We start from the raw sequence: 13254 nt of genomic DNA on the forward strand, positions 1-13254 counted from the left end.
TACATTGAAAAAAGATGAATAGAAAGACCAGAGTTTAAAATCCCGTCGGCAACGAGTTCGGTAGAGACGAAGAACGTGTTCGGATTGAGGATGGCGGGGAAAGGAAATTTTTCACGTCTTTTTCAAAGAAACCATTCTGGCATTTGTCTTTATCGATTTAAGGAAACCACAATGAGATGATTGTTCTGCCCTTACATTTGTGGAAGCGTGCTGGACGCACAACCCAAGTGGTCTGTGGATCGCAACGATGTTCTGCTATCATTGTAACGGTTCAGCAACGATGTCACTGTGAGATGGAAGGGCAGGATGGGTCGACGTGTGTTTGTTGATCCTTATAAGCAAGACTATCAAATTGCATTTGTTATGACACTGACAAACTAAATTAATAGTACACAAACTATGTGAAACCACTTTACGATACACATTTTTTTCTTGAAGTAAAATCAATTTCCTCTTCAATTTAAAGAATTAATTATAGCAAACCAGTCTCAATAATTTAAGGATAATTACTTGCTTATCTGTTTTACCAAAACTTAACATCAATCAATTTCCTTGCAGCCTACAAGTAATATAAAAATGCTACACAATCACGTGAGAATATAAAGTTGTACTAAAGAAACTCTTGAGGGTCAGAACAGCAACAGTAACGATAGCAACAATATCCATCGGTGATTCCAATTGTTACAATTCCGAGCAAGCTTGGTTAAAAACCAGCACAGGTAATAAGAGGAGACGTGGTGTGTAGAGGTTGACATACAGCATGTCTGCCGCCGCGCCGGATTAGGCGAGCGGTCTAAGGCGCTGCAGTCGTGGACTGTGCGGCTGGTCCCGGCGGAGGTTAGAGTCCTCCCTCGGGCATGGGTGTGTATGTTTGTCCTTAGGATAATTTAGGTTAGATAAGGTGCAAGCTTAGGAACTGATGACCTTAGCAATTAAGTCCCATAAGATTTCACACACATTTGAACATTTTTGAGCATGTCTGCCACGCCCTGCCACATCAATGAACCACTGGCACATTCCTACCGCAAGCTACCTGATCTCATCGAAAGCTGCTTATCTAGGGTTATTTATAAGTACTTGGTGGTTAAAGTGCAATTATTCAGAGATTCAATGTGGGCTGTAATCATCGTATGACAGTGAAACTTAATAGGTATGCTAATGCGTTAATGCGGAACTGATCTATACTGGAAAAAAATAGTTCCATCTCTGGCTACCACGTGCAAATTTGCTGCTGTGAATGAAAGAAAGACTTATAGAAATGTTTCCATACGTAATGGATTAGGAATGGGACATGCGCAGAGAAGGTCGAACAAGTGAGAAAGGCATAATGTTGATTTCAATAGTAACTGCCGCTTTCACAATTTGATCAATAGGAACACCGGAGAGGTCAACGAGATGCTGCATCCGTAAAACGACATGATCAACACATGCTCGCAGCAGTTCCGGCGGTACCTCAGCAACGAGTTCCTGTATACCGGCCTTCTGATCAGGTAGGGACCGGTTACTCGTAAATGCGTTCTCTTAGATATCCCCAGAGCCAGAAGTCACATGGACTCAGATCATGTGATCTTCCACGTCTTGCATCTGGAAAACTTCTAAAGATAAAAATTTCATGGAAGGTTTCATTACGCAAATCTTTCAGTGGGTGAGCAACATGAGATGTTGCCCCATCTTGCATGGAAACAATGGTTTCCACGCAGTTGCGCTCTTCCATGCGCAGGAATCACATGCTGTACGAGGAGGTCTCGATAACGTGCAGACGTCACGGTACATCTGGCAAGTCCTCTGGGTGTGTTCTCTTCAAAGAAGGTCCATCAGTCATATATGGCGAGTGCAATGGCTCGTCGTGCACAACAGCACAACAGCATCCTGAATTCAGTAGTTCTGTGTACTGACTGCACCCTGTAGTAGAAAATGTGCCTCGTCACTCCACAATGTATTGCCTGCCCACATGTCATTAACTTCGATCAACGCCGGAAACCGAAGAGAAAATTCAGAACGTTGCTGTGCGCCATGATGTTTCAATGGCAGCATCGTCTAATCTCGTACAGGTGCAAGTGTGCTATAGGCCGCAAAACTTTCCGTACTGTTGGCCATGGGATGGACAATACTCATGACACTGCACGAGCAGTAGCACTACCTGGGGCATGTGCCGCATGGTCAGTTACAGCAACAGAAACCTCGTCAGTGACTTCCACCGGGAAGATCCTGCCTCTTCCAGATGTCACACCACGCTCACCCGTATTTTCGATTTTCATTACCATTTTCTTTAAATCACTTAACGGTATAGAGCCTCTCCTCACACATTACAGTCGGTGACACTCTCTCAGTGCAGCAGTGTAATTGCTGCCGTTCACATAAAACAGTTTCACCAACAGCATACGGTCTCTCTTTTCGACAGGCTTACTGATCAGTCACATTATGGCTTGTCAAATGACAGCCTAGATGCGTCTTACAGTGCACAGCGCCAGATTGGCACCTGGTGGCCAAAACTGGAACTAATTTTCTTCCAGGGTTAATCGATTCCGTGTTAACGCATTAGCATTTCCACCAAGGTTCGTTGCCATTCGATAGTTAAAAAGTCCACAATGGATCTCAGTGAGTAGCTGCACTTTAATTGTACCTCTGAGCGAAAATTACAAAAATTTAAATAAATGGACACACATCAGTGGATATAGTATTTCTCATAGTTCTTAACTGACATTACTATTGCTCAATATCGGTACCGTTTGTGGTGCGACAAGCGTCAATATACGTCTGAAATTCATTGAAGTCAGTGACACAAATTACCTGGGAAAGTGCGACAAAATACCTCATCAGATATCTGTTCATTAGGTTGATTTTTTCATTTTAAATGTAAATCTCTAATTGAAATTGTGAACTGTCTGGCTAGTGGCCACGTGGTCCTCTTCCCGTGAACAGATGGCAGCACTTCTACCACTCTGGTTTACCAGTTTGCTTCCTCCTTCACGTACGCTACTCCATGCTCTGCGCTCGCTGGTAGCACACCGCGTCTTGTACTTGTTCACCGCGGCGCTCGGAGTCACAGCACCAGCTGTAAGTGTCCTGGTATTCTTTGCTTATTTCTTTACCCAGGCAGTCGTCTGCAGCACTGTCTGGTGTCACTTTGCATTGGCTTAGGTTTTACGCACGTAGCCCGATCGGTGGTTTTTTAGAATTATTTTATGGAATCTTTTTTAACGTGTATATTTCTTCGTGTAAAAATTATCTCCCGTTTCTTTCTATTTTCAGTGCAATACCTGAAGATAGACGCATAAGAGCCCAAAACCGGTCGTGTTCTACATAAGAAAGTGGCTCTGAGCGCTGTGGGACTTAACATCTGAGGTCATCAGTCCCCTATAACTTAGAACTACTTAAACATAAGGACATCACACACATCCGTGCTCGAAGCAGGATCTGAACCTGTGACCGTAGCAGTCGCGCGGTTCTGGACTGAAGCGCCTAGAACCGCTCGGCCACACCGGTGAGCTTCTAAATAAAAGAACCTTACAACTGTACAAGTATTTTCGACCCCTGGTGTAATGCTCAGTTGCGGATGTTCCTCCAACAGTATTGTTTGGAACGAATACTCCTTTGCGAAGTTTGTGACGTCAAGCGGAAGCAGGACGCAGTCCCTACTGCTGGCGACTTCTGTTGGTTCATATCATAATTACAGCGGATGAAGCGAATTATCTGTATGACTTACGGCTGAAGCATAATATGATCCCTGTTATGTGCACCATCTATGTGGCACCTAAACGTAATTACCCGTTTGTGACACCACGCTATAGACTAGCCGTGTGATGGCCTCTGTGTATAGCACTTAACGTTGGACACCTCACTTCCTTCGAAACTGACAAGGCTGAGTATCTTCCCTATTCCTGCTCTTCCCAGCCTTGTGTTCTGTCATGGCTGACCTGGTCGTTAAGTAGACGTCAAATTTTTCACCTTTACTTTTTGGTTCATACGGTGCCTTACAAACAGACTCTGTTTATTAATGAAATGTGGGAGCAGTAAGAGGTGGGAAGGATAATAGCGGTACGCCAAGGCCCCCCCCACGTGCCGTAAGGTGACTTGTGGCTTACGTATTTAGTTGCAGATGTCACTGTTTATTCAGAAGACTCTCTACGTACTCCATGTCCGTGTTGTATACAGCACAGCGTGAAGGGAACCAGGAAGCTGCAACTTAACCGCGTATCGTGGTCGGTGGGCGGCAATAGCAACCACGCTTACGTGCATCCCTTGTGGCCAGTATGCATGAGTTTGCAGAGGGCGGTACTTCTAATTAGCAACGTGCATGAATTACGAGCAGCAGTCGCTACATGTAGCTGGTGACCAATTACAGGGCCACCGGGACGGCAAGCTCGGGCACTGCTGCTCTGGTTGTTATGGAGCGCTGCGCAGCCGTCACACCAACTACCCTCAGTTTTGGCAGATTGTTTGCCAATTCCAGCAATTCCACACCGCCCCGTCGCAAAAGGCCACGGGTGCTGATCTTACTGCCATTTCTCTTCGTCTTGCAGTTGAGCATTATAACGAGCTACTATTATAGTCGACAAAAGTGGTACACGAGAACACTCGGTTATCTATTGCTGAAATGTATACTTTTAATCCACTGCACAAAGAACAGCTCTCTTAATTACTGTACCCCCCCCCCCCCCCCAATTCTGTTTTATGCTGATTATCAGTGACTTGTGGCTTACGTATTTAGTTGCAGATATCTCTGTTTATTCAGAAGACTCTCTACGTACTCCATGTCCGTGCTGACCTTTTGAGTGGTGCAAAAAGGTTATGAGAGATGAGGAATCCTGACTTACTTTTCTAAAGAAATTTATCGTCGAAGACGAACAAAAACAAAACGGTGCAGATATTAGGTAATATTACGTCTAGAACTAAGTACCATCACTTTCCCCCTCTTCAAATTAGATCACTTAGTTTAACGGAGCCGGCAGTGGCAGTTTCCGGTTTCACTCAGAAAAATTGTTAAGAACTGATTCAGTTTTAATATTGGAAGTTAACTGATGTATAATATTTAAAAGTGATATACACTATGTGATCAATTGTATCCGGACACCTTGCTGAAAATGACTTACAAGTTCGTGGCGCCCTCCATCGGTAATGCTCGAATTCAATATAGTGTTAGACCACCCTTAGCCTTGATGACAGCTTCCACTCCCGCTGGCATACGTCCAATCAGGTGCTGGAAGGTTTTCTGGGGAATGGAAGCTCATTCTTCACAAAGTGCTGCACTAAGGACAGGTATCAGTGTCGGTCGGTGAGGCCCGGCATGAAATCGGCGTTCTAAAACATCCCAAAGGTGTTCTATAGAATTCAGGTCAGTAATCTGTGCAGGCTAGTATATAATAGGCCGTGCATTATGAACAGGTGTTCGATCGTGTTGAAAGATGTAATCGCCATCCTCGAATTGCTCTTCAACAATGGGAAGCAAGAAGGTGCTTGAAACATCAATGTAGGCCTGTGCTGTGATAGTGCCACGCAAAACAAGAGGTGCAAGCCCCCTCCATGCAAAACACGACCATACCACCGCCTCCGAATTTTACTGTTGGCACTACACAGGCTGGCAGATGACATTCACCGGGTTATCGCCATACCCACACCCTGCCATCGGATCCCCACATTGTGTACCGTGAATCATCATTCCACATAAATTTTCTCCACTGTTCAATCGTCCAATGTTTACTTACCCTTCTTACACCAAGCGAGGCGTCGTTTAGCATTTATCGGTGTGATGAGTCGCTTATGAGCAGCCGATCGACCATGAAATCAAAGTTTTCTCACCTCCCGCCTAACTGTCTTAGTACTTGCAGTGGATCCTGATGCAGTTTGGAATTCCTGTGTGATGTTCTGGATAGATGTCTGCCTGTTACACATTACACCCTCTTCAACTGTCGGCGGTCTCTGTCAGTCAACAGACGAGGTCAGCCTGTATGCTTTTGTGCTGTACGTGTCCCTTCACGTTTCCACTTTACTATCACAATGGAAACAGTGGACCTAGGGATGTCTAGGAGTGTGGAAATCTCGCATACAGACGTAAAACAAGTGACACACAATCAACTGACCACGTTCAACTCCGTGAGTTCCGCGGAGTGCCCCATTCTCCTCTCTCACTACTGAGGTCGCTGATACGGAGTACCTGGCTGTAGGTGGCAGCACAAAGGACATAATAAGAAAAACGTGTATTTTGGGGGGTGTCCGGATACTTTTGATCACATAGTGTAGTTTAAATATGAAAACACCTAGGAGACAGGCGACCATCGTTGTATGAGTTATGTGGGGTATTGGAGCTGAATAGATCGCCTCATAAGACTTACAGCTGTGATAAATGGCTGTATTACTCCGATTGCTCATTTTTTGCATTATCAGATATCAAAGTGCATGGAGGGTCACAGGGTACGAGCGTTACTAGAGATGTATCTAATACAAGCTGACTCAGTAGTCTGTATACTGTAGTAGTCACCGGCCGGAGTGGCCGTGCGGTTCTAGGCGCTACAGTCTGGAGCCGAGCGACCGCTACGGTGGCAGGTTCGAATTCTGCCTCGGGCAAGGATGTATGTGATGTCCTTAGGTTAGTTAGGTTTAATTTGTTCTAAGTTCTAGGCGACTGATGACCTCAGAAGTTAAGTCGCATAGTGGTCAGAGTCATTTGATTTGAGCCTGTAGTAGTCTGGAAGGTTATGTTACATACGCCTGTATACTGTGACCCTCTGTGCACTAGGATATCTGATGATGGAAATAAGTCTGAAATGCGTCAAGCGAGCAATGCAAGTAATAAAGTCATTTTTCACTGGCTGTATGACTCGTTTGATTGAAACCTCTTCAGCTCCAATGCAGTAATACGTTATAGTTAAAAACTTGACTCTACATGTAACTTGCATGCTTTAACTGGAATTAGTCACTACGTTACGGAGAAAGACATTTTGTCAATGGAAAAAGCTAACTGATTTGTGGCACACTTCCTTTTATTTTGCACACATTGCAATCATTACCGTTTTCTGTTTTGTGCCATACACTGCCATACACTTGGCGTTTGGTGAACAAAACTATCACTCCATACTTTGACACCGCTGGTATTTTTACGAAAAAATCGTTCATGACATGCATTGCCATAAGGGGCATTTAGTGAACGAAGCATTCGTGAGATCCATCACCATAGACGACATTTAGCGAACAAGACTGCAGGACGCATTTTTTATTTTACTGCTCCATGTATCTGCCTCGGCCTATATCAGCATTAAATACGTTTGTACACACAACATCCGGTTTGCCAACCCTTCACCAACCCTCAGGATTTCACTACAGCGCGCAGACTGCTGCCGACGCCAATATCGCCTGAGCTTCGAACCCGGAACGGACACTGGCTGTAGCAGTGAATAATGCAGACGCACACGATTCTCATTTGTGCGCCGCGCACAGCCTGCATAATGGAAATGGGCACTGGCAGCGGCATTCCACTGGCCCCTCCCTAATTGAGTAACGCTATTAAAAATGCATGCGTGCAGATATCCAGTCGTGTAATTTCTGTGAATAAAAAAAAAAAAGAAGTGTGCCCTGCGAGCAGCACATTCGCTGGCGCGTTCGCGCCTGCTCTCGCCCTAACCCGTAGGCTTCGCCGGTCGTAGCCAAGGTAGCGGATTAATTTAAGGGGCGTCGCAGCAGCGATGAATCGAGGAGCGCACTTCTATCGGCTACGTTCCGGTACAAGTTCCTTATAACGTGCAGACGCGGCACAGGAGCTCAAGTATCGCTGTTGAGATGTCGGAAGAACACAAAGCCAGATAAATGCACATGTTACCTTGATAAAATACACCCACATAGCTTCTACAGAGCGGTCCAAAATATGTATCCACTGTTTAAAAGTCCATAACTGGGAAACTAATTGACGGAGTTGTCTAATATTTGGTGGAGTAATAGTTTGTAGTTCCGGCAATCGCCACACAAGCCTTGTATTGCGCTGCTTTGTTTTCTCAGATGACAATCGCTAGATAGTCAGTGTTTTGTTCTTAGTTGCACCTAGTTACTCGAGTAAAGATGGCTGGCGCAAGGCTTACATTCGATGAAAGGAAGTCAGTTTTGAAGTGGTATTTTAAGTCGAAAACATTAATGAGGTTCAACGGCTATGGCGAAATGAGTATCAAACAGAGCCACAGACACGTTTAACGATTCGTCGCATTCGAGACAAATTTGAAGCCTAAGGGAGTGTTAAAGATGTACACAAACAACGATCTGGACGACCTGTAACAGTAACAAGTCCAGCGAACTCCCATCGTGTGTCACAACAATTCACCCGCTCACCAGAGAAGTCTGAGAGACAGTGTGCCCGTGAAACTGGAGTGAGTCGCTCAAGTGTTCGGCGAATTTTGATGACAGCAAATTGGAAGTGCTACATCCCACGATTGCTACACGCAATGAACGAGGACGACCCAGATCGTAGAATGGAGTACTGCGAGTGGTTTACTAACATGGTGCGCAACGATGAAGAGTTTGCAGAGATGATTGTGTGGTCTGATGCACAGTTCAAACTCAATGGTATAATAAATCGCCACAACTGCATTTGCTGGGCCGCCGAAAATCCGAACGTCCATGTAGCAAAGCCGTGAATTTGCCAGGAGTAAATGTGTGGTGTGGGTTGTCTTACCCGGGCTTGATTGGGCCATTCTTCTTTGACGGCACAGTTACCGGTGAGGTGTACCTTCAGAAGCTTCAGACATCCATTTTACCTGCTATCCGAGACTTTTATGGAGACGGAAGTGTTTACTTTCAACAAGATGGTGCCCCAGCCCACTACCAAAATCGTGTTAGGGCGTATCTCGAAGAAAACTTACCAGGAAGATGGATAGGCCGTAGAGGTGCTGTGGAGTATCCACCACGTTCCCTAGACCTAACTCCTCTGGACTTTTACCTGTCGGGAATGCTAAAGGACGTCGTTTATCGACAAAACCCACGCACGTTGGATGAACTTCGAGAATCCATCGTACATTCATGTACAAATATCCAACTGAACACGTTGCAGTCAATAGTTCGAGCTGCAGTTCGGTGGCATCATTTGTGTGTGGATGTTAATGGTGACCATTTCGAACACCTACAGTGATATCTTTAAGTTGAACTTTAAGCTACACTTTCACCAAAAATGAGACAACTCCGTCAATTAGTTTGCAAGTTATGTACTTTTAAACAGTGGATACATTTTTTACACCCCTCTGTATATCACTGTATGACATGTTGTGTTAAAGATATTGTTCCAAGATTCTCATGTACTGTTCTTCTACTTATTCGTCAGTTGATGGCCAGTCGAAATGAAGGAAAAATTCTATTACTTCGAGAACTAATGTATAGCTGACCAAACAAAGAAGTAATACTAAAACATTTGTATACACATTGTGAACACATGCCTGACCGGCTGCCTAAATAATGCTGTCTTTCCTTCGCTAACACACTTGTATACTGCTGTCTCACTGATACTGATTTGAGCAAATCCCTGAAGGGCTGCAGACTACCTTTGTCAACAGCCACCATTCGAGATGTTACCACGAAATTGGCTATGGTTGCACCAAAATAACTCAGCACTAGACCAATGCTTTCGCCAAACCCCAAAGTGACTAGCCTCATTTCTGCTCTTGCCTGTGACACGTGACTTAATTACACACATGCATTCACACAATCACACTTACAAAAAGCAGATACACATATAAAATAACAGCTATAGTTTATCAACTATTGAGATCGGTTAAGTTACTACTTTGTTTTCACTGAACGGCTTTGTACCAGTGTAACTGTAGTGGATTTTCTCGTGTAAAATTAAGAACATTTAAACTGGTATCTCTATATAAAAATGATATCAAACTGTACCTTGAGGTGTCTACTGCTGTCACAAGTTAAATCATGTATATCAAGTTGGCTTTCGTTATTATGCATGGCGACGTGAAACAAATGAATGAGCAGGAAAGTTAGTGAATGTAGAGGAAGCAAAATACGACCTTTCATTTGATACTTAGGAGTCAGGTATCTATGATTTCACCTCTCGCGCTAAATAATAAGAAAAGCATTTGACTGAGACAAAATTCTGCATTTGAAAGTAAAAGAGAATATATTTGAATTTATTATTATCGCTCTTCATTGCTACCTTTGTTTATATGAAGACTGCTATGTAACGTTTATTTCCGATGAAAACAGTCTCACTTGTTTGCCCGAAAATACTAGCTAACACCAAAGACGTAGATTTCTTTCTGTCTCAACAGTGGATGAACCTGCTGCCAATTTCCGTTTTAGATGTGGCATGAAGATATAGAGATGAATCTCCTCACCTGTAAAATGTTAAATGGCCAAAACTGCTGCCTCAGCAAACTGTCTCACTGATAAAATTTCATAAAACTCTTCGGAAGGTTATTTAGATGGGATAACCTGATGAGATCCACAGACACAAAGCTTTCAAGTACAACAATGAAAGACCACAGAAAAATTTATTTGTAGAAATCTGGCGGCTATTTATTTAAACGTTGACTTTATGACTATAATCCGCTTTGGTTCTCACTGTAGGTAATCTACCAGTACTTAGTTCACAGTCCACATACGCAACCCGGAGAAACGATACACAGCTATTTTCAACAACTTTCTCCACTGTAGTTCAGAGTCCCACTCGTTCTCTTAGACGAAATAATGCTGTTATCTCCTTCGTACAGAGTCTTTGCTTACATATCAAATATTCCCATTCTTCTGATGAATCATCTGCAACATAAATACATACAAAAATCATCAATAAGACACGTCTTACTCTGAATCAACATCACATACAATGTTTGTTACTAAAATTTATGGTGTTTATTAGTAGTCATAGTACAAAGCAGACTATCATAGGCAAAGAGAGCATTCTTTACCAAAATAAGTGTGCCAGTATAAAAAAGAACAGCGCTTTATTTGAGACATAAGTTTCTGAGAACGTGCGTCTGGGTCACACCATTAGATGGAAGTGTGTCATGGACTGTACGAAAACCGGACGATGGGAGACAAAATCGTTTAATATGTGGTGTTAAACGAAGATGTTGAAAATTATGGAAAATTAAGTGGATCAATGAGATGGATCTCCACATCATTAGCGAGGAAAGGATTACTTGTAAACGCGGGTAGCAAGGGCTGTGTGGCGCGGACTGGGCGGTTTTCTAGGTTACATGGTCTCGGGAAAACACAAGAAGGGCTTCAGCCACAAAGGGTGCAGGCCGGACACAGGAAGCACGTAGATACAGGAACCATCGGTATAACTGTTAATTGTCGTAGCTGTGTTGGGAAAGTACCAGAGCTCCAAGCACTAATAAAAAGCACTGATACTCAAATCGTTATAGGCACTGAAAGTTGACTAAGGCTAGAGATAAGCATAGACGAAATTTTTGCGAAGAATGTACCGGTGTTCCGAAAGTATAGGCTAAACATGGTTGGCGGTGGCGTGTTTGTTGCTGTTAAAAGTAGTTTATCTTGTCGCAAAATTGAAATAGATAGTTCCTGTGAGTTAGTATGGGCAGAGGTCATTTTTGACAACCGGAATAGAATAATAATTGGATACTTTTACCGACCTCCCAATTCAGATGATACAGTTGCTGAAAGGTTCAAAGAAATCTTGAGTTTGATTTCAAACGCGTACACGACTCATAGGATTATAGTTGGTGAGGACTTACCCTAGATATGTTGGCAAAAAAACGTCTTTAATTCAGGAAGTACGCATAAAACATCATCCGAAATTGTGCTAAACGCATTCTCTGAAAAGTATTTAGAGCAGTTACTTCATGAGCCCACGCGAATAGTAAACAGTTGTGAAAACACACTTGACTTCTTAGCAACAAATAATCCTGAGTTAATAACGAGAATCAAAACAGATACAATGATTAGTGAACACAGCTTGGACACAGAGTTTATAGAAATCCCACCAACACGGACAGGTACCTGCATGCATCCTCCCACCACCATCCTAAGCAAAAGAATTCGGGCCTGCAAACTTTAACTAAGAGAGCCTACGGGATCAGTGATGAACACAACCTGCGAGCTGAACTACATAACCTCAGGTCCATTTTTGGAGCTAATGGATATGATATGAGGATGATACACAAAGCCATGGTGCCGAAGGAGGAGGGCAACAGGGAAATTCAGAACGAAGCAGAGAACGCCATCGGGCTATCATATGTACGATGGGTTACTGAACGTCTGGGCAAAATTCTCCGTCTGGAAGGCATTAAGTCAATTTTTGTAGCAACAACAAAATAAAAAGACACTCTAGGTTCGACGAAAGATACAATTGACAAGTTTCATGCCGCCGGAGTTTATGAAATTGGGTGCGAATGTGGACTAGCGTATGTAGGTGAGACTGGGCGTCCAATAAGCACAACGTTAACTGAACACGAGAGATATGTCCGCCTGAAACAATACAGCAAATCAGCGGTGGCACAACATCAGCAACAGTGCAGGATCAAGATCGAATTTCGAGAACCACGCGTACTGGCGATACAGCTGTTTAGTTTGAGGAGGAAGATAAGAAAGGCTATAGAAAATAGCCAAGCGACCCGACAATATGAGTAGAGAAGACGAGTACCGACTTCCAGCGTTCTGGCTGCCAGCAGTGACAGCTTTGCGGAAGGACAGCTCTCGCAGAGCAACAGGCGCGCGATAGGCCACAGCGGTGGAGGGTACACAGAGTGCCGACGCGGCCTAGTTGATACCAGGCAGTTAGTAAACAACGCTACGCTGTAGTCGCCGCTCAGTCTCCTATTCGCCGATTTCCACAAATTGCAAGCAGTAAAGGAAACTCCAATGGAAAACGCCAATTTCCGCCAATGACAACACGCAATGCTTAGACCAATAAAATGAACTCCTAATACCCTTCCTCCTCACCCTTACATCCAATGACAACACTCCGCCATAATATATAAGTATCCAAACTAGTGCTCATTCAGCAGTTAGCAATACACCCTGAGGAAGGAGCCTTGCAACAGCCGCCGAAACATCGCAATTTTACAGATGACAATGCGGCCTCAAACCCCCAAGTATTTTATTGACTTTGACAACGGCCGCGGAAGTCTACGTGTACACTTCTGGTTTTCTTGTCTCAGTCAGACTTCTCTATCGTAAGCTACTATTTTTCTGTTCTGAGCGTTTGTCTTAATCGTCTGTGTATTATTACAATCATTTCTGTTCTGTGATTTCCTGAGAGCATTTTTCACGCAGCCTGTTCTAATCATCCCTTGGTAGGACAGT

Source organism: Schistocerca piceifrons, chromosome 1, assembly GCF_021461385.2.
Source record: "Schistocerca piceifrons isolate TAMUIC-IGC-003096 chromosome 1, iqSchPice1.1, whole genome shotgun sequence".
Classification (NCBI taxonomy): domain Eukaryota; kingdom Metazoa; phylum Arthropoda; class Insecta; order Orthoptera; family Acrididae; genus Schistocerca; species Schistocerca piceifrons.